The sequence below is a fragment of the Motacilla alba genome, chromosome 2 (assembly GCF_015832195.1).
Source record: "Motacilla alba alba isolate MOTALB_02 chromosome 2, Motacilla_alba_V1.0_pri, whole genome shotgun sequence".
Classification (NCBI taxonomy): Eukaryota; Metazoa; Chordata; class Aves; order Passeriformes; family Motacillidae; genus Motacilla; species Motacilla alba.
The window spans coordinates 104,827,654-104,835,016 of record NC_052017.1 but is presented as its reverse complement, the minus strand read 5'-3'; the positions used below and the strand labels follow the sequence as shown (position 1 = coordinate 104,835,016).

Here is a 7,363-nt window from a genome sequence, read left to right as displayed (position 1 = left end):
TGATTGGGCTCGGCCAGCCCTAAACAAACACGGGGCTCCGCAGGGGTGCCAGTCCCGGGGCCAGCCGGGCCGCCGCAGCCCCGGGGGCGGGGGGCGGGGGGGCACCTCGGGGCGCCCACGGCGAAGGGGCGACGGACCCCTGCTCGGGGAGCAGGAACGAGCAGAGAGAGCTGGCTCTGCCAGTCCTTTTTCTTTTTTCTTTTTTTTTTTTCTTTTTTAATTTATTTTAACCCAGAAATAATACACACTCTTCCCTCCTTCCCGTATTTTTTTTTTTATGGTGAATATTCAACTTCTGTAAGGTTTTTTCTTTTCTCCGCGCCTCCCGGCATGTCAACGAATGTCCCCTGGCAGCGGCCCGGGGGGGAATGTGCCTGCTTTCGCCCTAAGCGACCAGGCGAACGCATCCGTCCATCAAATCTTATAGTTTGTGCTCGTCAAAATCCGAGCTATCCGAGATAAAAAAAAATGTGGCTCCTCCTTGAGTTGCCCCAACTATCAGGTGAAGCCAAAGCAAGCTGTGGGATGTGTCCATCCCAACAGCTGGCGGTAGGCATTTTTCCTCTGTTTCTTTCTTATTACCCCCCCGCTCCTCAACCCTCTTATCTCAGCTGTGTACAAACTGATATGGTACTTAGCAGGAAAGTGACTGGAAATTAAAATAACTTCGTTCACCAGAGGTTATCAGCTGGATATCTGTCATCATCAGTTTGTACAGAAAGTCATCTGCGGCAAAGGGCTGGACTAGAGCAGAGCCGGGCTCTCGGCAGCCGGCAGGCATGAGCCCTCCCGACAGAAACCGAGCCCAAACCTGCTGATGCGCGGTGCTGTCGCTCCTGGGGTAGGCACGGCTTTTCTTTCGGTCTTTCCAGGCGAGGTGAACGGGAGGTGAAGAATTTGCAGTGCTGGGGGTACGGCTGTAGCGATCCGCTCTGCCGGCGTGGGTGAACTGATTGTGACTTGGAAGTTTATTGTGCGCGTTAATTTTTGTGGTATAGCGCGGCAGGGGTTTGATCGGAAAACAATCACTTTCCCGAGAAACCGTTTCTTTATTAAATTGTATTATTAAAGGTGATACTCCTTTCTTGTCAGTTGTCTCTAAATAATATCGTTGAATAATACCGGTCACCCTGCCAGGCTGAAGCGACTTTTTTTCCTTTTTACTTTTAGGTGTATTTTAGCGAGTGCAATATTTAATAGAAAAGTAGCTTTTGCAAGAGAGGGCAGTGATTTGTTTTCTGCACGGCTCGTCTTCCGATCCTAGCTTGAAACGTAAAACATTTTTGCCGTGGATTTTACCTGCAAATGAGAGACAAGCACAGCGGAAGCCGCGGGAGTCGATGCCCAAGCCGCTTCTCCCCGGCTTGGGTGCTGCCACTACAAATTTCTGAGCTGAAAAGAGCCGAGCTTTAAACCTCGCGTTTCTTTTCAGTCTTTCGGACGCCCCTTCTCCAGTTTAACACGAGAGTGTTTCAAACACGCATAAAGGGTATATATAGGGATATAAAGGGATAAATACCGTGAGGATTTGTTTGGTTTTTGTTGGTTTTTTTTTTTTTTTCCAAGCGACGGGCTTTGCTCGTTGGGAGGGGTTTGCCGGTGCCTATGTAAGCCCGTGGGGGGCGGTGGGGACCCGCCTGGGCCCGGAGGGTGCCTGCCCGAAAGGTGAGGATGGCTGGGAAGAACGGCCACGTTGGCCTGGCAGGCGCCTCTTTCTCTGGCTCCAAAGTGACCCGTGTTTTACACTCAGGCGCCTTGGTTTTTTCCCCTGCCGATTAGCCTGTTTACGTTATACCCGGGCTGCAAGCTTCATTTTATTTCCTCCGATAAACACGATAAGAAAACCCGGCTTAAACTGGGACCAGCGTGGGAAACCATTCCCAGTCACCCCTTTCCTCTCCACTCCTTTTCGTTTCGGGGTTGCTGTGGAACCGCTCAAATCATAGACTCCTAACTCTTCATTACGTCACTCCTTTCCCAAATCCCACTCTGCTGACGTAGCTTTCACCCCGGGGCTCCGGGAGGCTCCCAGGTGTCTCCTGCACCATGCCTGCTTTAGGTACCCGGAGGTGCATGTGCGGGGACATTTTTGAGGGCAGGGTGGTGCTCGGTTTCGAGAAGACACCGCCGGGGAGGAGGTGCCAACGAGGTGACCATCGCTCGTGGTCGTTGTGGCCAAAGAGGGAAGAAGGCAGATTGAGGGGAAAAAAAAAAGTTTCGTATCCAATTAAGGCAAATTCCCTCGCGGGCACTTCAACCTCCCAAAAAAGGGTTGGGGGTAAGCCGTGTGCAAGCGCAGAGCTGTTGCTCCTTCCCCCACTCTCGGGTCTCTGCAAACGTGATTCCTTACCAGGGGTGCACTAGGGAGGAGGGGAAGGCTCGGTCCGGCCGCACCCTCGCTGCCCCTCGGCCCGGAGAGCCTCGGGAGCACCGGGCATCGCCCGCCGGCTCGGGCCCCGATTCTCCCGTGGCGCTGCGGCCGTGGGGGCCCGACGGGCTCGGGTGCGAGGGGTCACTTTGGTGACTATCGCAGGCTGGAGTGTATTCTTTTCCGAGACGTGTTTATGTAACTTAATGTACTTTAGAAACTGCTGGGGAGTTTAGGCCGGGCTGATAAGCGCCGCGGTTATTACGGGCGACGTGCCGGCACCTCTCCCCCTCTCTTCTCCCCTTCGCTTATCCGCGCTACTTAAAATATACTTTTATCAAGGCCACCACCCCACGATACGGACTGTTTCCATTGCCCAGCGGCTGTGACATTGAAGCGGACATATCGATCGGGGCGCCGGCGGCTCTCGGGAGCGCTCAGCCCAGCGCGGAGCTGCCGGCCGCGGAGCGCTCAAGCCCCCGCGTAGGAACGGCGGCCGAAGCCGGCGGAGCAATCCGCATCAGCCCTGGAAGAGATGGATTTCAGAGGGATACGGGCCTTTGACACCACCCATCACCTCCGTCTCGGGCCGGGTGGGACAGCCCGGGGAGCTGAGGGTAGTGGTCAGCCAAAATTGACGCCCAAAGCAGCGAGATCCCCTACACACCACAGCACGAGCAGGGGCGGGCACGGTGAACGCGCCCTTTGCGATAGATCAGATGTGTACCACAGTGAGGACGGACCCCCAAACCATCAAGGATGAGGAGGGATTATTTTTTCTTTCCCCGAAATTCCTAACGAAGGGCTGCCGGGTGCTCAGAGGCCGAGATTCAGCTCCAGACGTCCTTGCTTGTCGCCGACAGCAGGCTCCAGGCCCCGTGGAGCAGGACACCCTGACCCGGCTCTCGGAACCTTGCCCGCTCTCTGCCGGCCGCTCGGCTCCCCCCAGGCTGAAGGCGTGCCCGGCGGCGGGGAGCGGGGCAGAAGGATATTCCCCACTGCAGTCAGCGGCCTCCCGGTCACTGGTGACCGGCTGCTGCGTGCTTTTGGGTGATTTCCACCGTGTCTTTAAACACTTGACTCTCAAGCAAGCATCAGGCAGCAGAGACCCCGCACGGACATTTATGCAATACGTGTCCAAGTGTGTGGTTTCAGTGTGGTTGGGTTTTTTTGTTGTGTTGGGGGTTTTTAGGTTTGGGGACTTTTTAAAAATAACGATCGGTAGCTTCTTTTTATTTGCCCTCCCTCCAGTCTCTGGGGTCCTGCTGGTTAATGATTTCAGCCTAAAAAAAAAAAAAAAAAAAAAAAAAAAAATCAACAAAACGCGCGGAGGAGGCTCCTGTTGCCGCGTAACCTGACTCCCGGAGCCGGCGCTCCGCGGTACCCGCACGCCGAGCCCCGGTGGGGCGCGCAGGACCAAGGCGATGCCCTCCAGCTCCCGGGGTGACCGGGAGGCAGCCGGGACCCGCGCAGCACCCTAAAGAACACGATTTAGCTGCTTCTGTCCAACAGGCGCACACAGGTTTTGTCTCTTTCCAGCACACACCCAGGGACTTTGAAAATGAGTTAGGGATTGCTTTTATTGCTCCTTGGCCGTTTTAAGTGTTTTGAGAATCGGTGACTAAAATGGACTCATTCTGACCGTTTTATCCACGGGCACCTCAATGCCTTTGCTACAAAGCAGTGCGGCCGTGTTCCACTCACTGCTTGCGGTGACGAATACTGTGTATATTTTTGACTGCAGTACCCCTTTCTGCGCACAACTGTAGATAAATCAAGTGCCTCGACTCTGTGTGCGAATCGGATTTCACACCTAGCGAAAGAACCCGTTTCGAGACAACAAGGCCAGAAGGAAAGGCTCCCACCCTGGTTCCCGCCGCCCCGTCGAGGGGAACAGGGAGGCGGGGAGGGGGGGGGTGGGAGCCCAGAGCCCTTCCCGCCGCGGCGTCTCCCGGGCTGGAGCCGTGGGGATCACTCTCCGTTCCTGTCTGGGCGCTGGGGAAGGCTTTCAGGGCTCTCTTCTGCTGGATCTGACAGGAAAACCCAGGGAACAGTTTCTTGCTGCGAGAGGTCGTTGTGGGAGAGAGCCGGGAACGGCGGGACGCGGGGCACGGCGGAGCCGCACTTCTCCTCCCCAGCGCTTTAGAGCCGAGCTTCTCCTCATCCTCCCCCCCGTTCCCTATCACGGATGTTAGGCAATATCAAATCCGATCTGCAATTAGCTATCCTGCCTCCGCCCCCACGCCCGCAGCACAGAGAGTTAATTCTTTCCCACTTAAACCCACCCCTCCCAAAAGAACTCCAACAAAAACTAAACTAAACAAAACACCAACAAAAAACAACCAAACAGAAAACATCACCGACTGTTCCCTGGGACGGTTGTCGCCCCTGCCGCACACCGTGAAGGAAATATCGGTTTATGCGTGCATCGAAACCTGCCGGGAAACCCCCCTCATAGTTGTCTTCTTACTTCTCTGTCCAGGAAATAAAAGAAACCATCAGAACAGGTCGCAATCTTCCAGTGAAATGTTTTCCACAGATCAAAATGAATGTGTTCTCTTGGAAGCATTTTTCGGGAGTAGCTCCGTTTCAGCCGTGTCCACGCTGAGCTCCGGCGGGGCCGCTCCGTTTCTCTTGGCATCGTGGCAACCTCTCGCCTTCCCTTTCGAAACCGCTTTCCTCCCCATTTACCTGCCTGACCGAAATGTCTGAGAACACGTGTGAACAATAATCATAATAACCCCCCAAACAACGACATTCGTAATCTCAGCTAAGCAAACCGCTTCCCTCCATCCCCACTCATAATGTTTCGACTTGCTGCTTTCGTGTGAAATGTCAAAGTTTGGGGACTCTGTTCCTGCTTGGAATGAAAGTGGCTTTTTAAACGTTAAAATAATATCTTCCAGAGCGAGTCTGACCAGTTCTGTACATGCAAGCGCTACTAGATTGGAAAATCAAATCAAAACAACCACATCACAGAATGAGAGATTTCAGAGTTAGCAGCTCGGGGTAATTAGATAGCCTATTAATAGCCTTGCTCCTCGCTGCTATCAAAAGTAAGTGAACGGCTCCTGCCTCGGGAAGGTATGAGCGAGCATGCCACGGGAGGTAGGATGGAGACTGAGGAGATGGGGAGAGGTTTCCAGCGAGACTTGTGGGGCCCCATGGACAGGCAAAATGCGTGTACCCCCCCTTGGCGTTGCCTGTCATCCCCGCAGACGCAGGCTTCTCCCTCCTTTTGATAGATGGAGGTGTCGGAGGGAGTCGCGGAGGCAGGTCCCGGCCGGGCGGGTCCCATCCCCATCGGCCCGAAGATAAGGGATGCTGCTAATTCACCTCCGGGGAGGCGACGCCTTCATCTCCTTTTGCTTTTCTTACCCTCGGTGTTAATGGCTTCGCGGACACAGCCCTCTATTTGCAGTTAGAAGTATAAATATATACGTTCCACGTGGGAATACCGCAATTTCCATTTCGTTCATGTAATCACTGCCAGTGTTTATCCATTTCGCCTAAGCCTCCACGAGCAAAGAGGGCACGCAAATAATCCGCACTTTTCGATTACTTTAGGAAAAGGTTGGGTTTATGCATCCTTTATTGCTGCTCACATTGAATTCACAATTCAATAGTAAAGGACGCCGGTATCTGCAAACAGGCAAAAGAACAATTAAAAAGCCGATCGTCCCCAAACTAGGTGGCTGTAATATATTGTTCCCCTGCTGGTATTGATTGATTTTAAGAGGTCACAGATGACTGAGCTTTAAAGAGTCAAACGACTTTCTTTTCATTCCAATTAGAAGAGCAAGAGGTAGCATAGTCCAGTATCCGTAAGGTTTCTTGCTGTAATTTCTTACATTTTTTACATACACACATTGTAATAATTTCTTATTTTGTCTTTCTTGATGGACAAAATAGTTTTAGTATTACAGATGGAACACAGTAACGAAGGAGATAGGAGTAATCCTCATCTTACTGAGGTTCGAGGTTGGTGGGGTTTTTTTGTATTCTTAATATGGACAGAGTTTGCAGCCTTTTTCTGAGTAAGCAATTCTCAGAGTAAATCAATATGATGTATAGAGTGACTACTATGTCCAAGGGTAAAAAAAAATAAAAAATGGACCTATTCACTTTCGATAAACTCTGAAGAAAATACCATGCCACAGTGTAATAGAATAACTTCAGAGAGTTGCTAACATTCATCAGTAACCAGGATGATACCTGGATGATGCATTTGGCATTTGCCAATGACAACCAAACATAAGTTCAGCAGCACACAACTTTAATATTCACTTCTGAAATAATAATACTCTAAAAACCCCCAACAACACAGTTTTAGTATAAATTTACATCGATTATTTGCTTTTCAGCAGCACATTTTCTCTGCAACTTTACTGTAGGTTGCTTTTTTTCCGATAGGATGTGTGAAACGGGGCTTACAAAGAAGCCCTGCTTCTGTGTCTCTGCTCATTTATCCAGATTCTAAAAAGGTCTAAGGCTACTCATTAGCTGAAATTTGTCCTTGGTCACAATGACTTAAACACGAAGAGCCAGTGCCACAGACCTCCATGGAAACACCTCCTGCAGAAATAAACCTTGCCAGTGGTTCACTTCTGAGTTTACCAGCAAGAATTGCTGCTCGGCCCTGCAAGTCATGGTTTCAACTTCACTAAACTGGCTTTAAGCAGATTCTTATACAAACTTCAGATGGATATTTGGTCAGCTAATGCAGAGTTTTCTGCTATCACAGCTTGGAAGTCGTTGGTCCCAAACAAACCTCATCAGCACTAGCTCAGCAGCTACCATAGCTCCTGTAAGGAACTTGCCAGTAAAGGTAATGTAGGTGCTCTCTGTTATTTATGTCAGGCTCTGTCAGGTTTAACAGCACCTCTTTATGACACAGATGCCATGCCATTGGACGCTAAAGGTGGCAGATCCAGCTCCATGGCCAGCACACCCTCATAAACTTCCATTGCCCTTAATTCTGGGGGTCAGTGACCC

At 51.4% G+C, this 7,363-nt stretch overlaps 1 long non-coding RNA gene across 4 annotated transcripts in view; it reads left to right on the top strand.

Moving 5' to 3' along the window:
* The first annotated feature begins 202 nt into the window (after positions 1 to 202).
* LOC119697298 overlaps positions 203 to 7,363 on the top strand; it is a 31,814-nt gene continuing 24,653 nt past the window's right edge. For 3 of the 4 annotated variants that reach the window (XR_005255815.1, XR_005255814.1, XR_005255817.1), the window contains exon 1: positions 203 to 841. This is a non-coding gene — a long non-coding RNA (uncharacterized LOC119697298). The remainder of the gene's footprint in view (positions 842 to 7,363) is intronic. The other variant, XR_005255816.1, reaches the window with a different exon arrangement.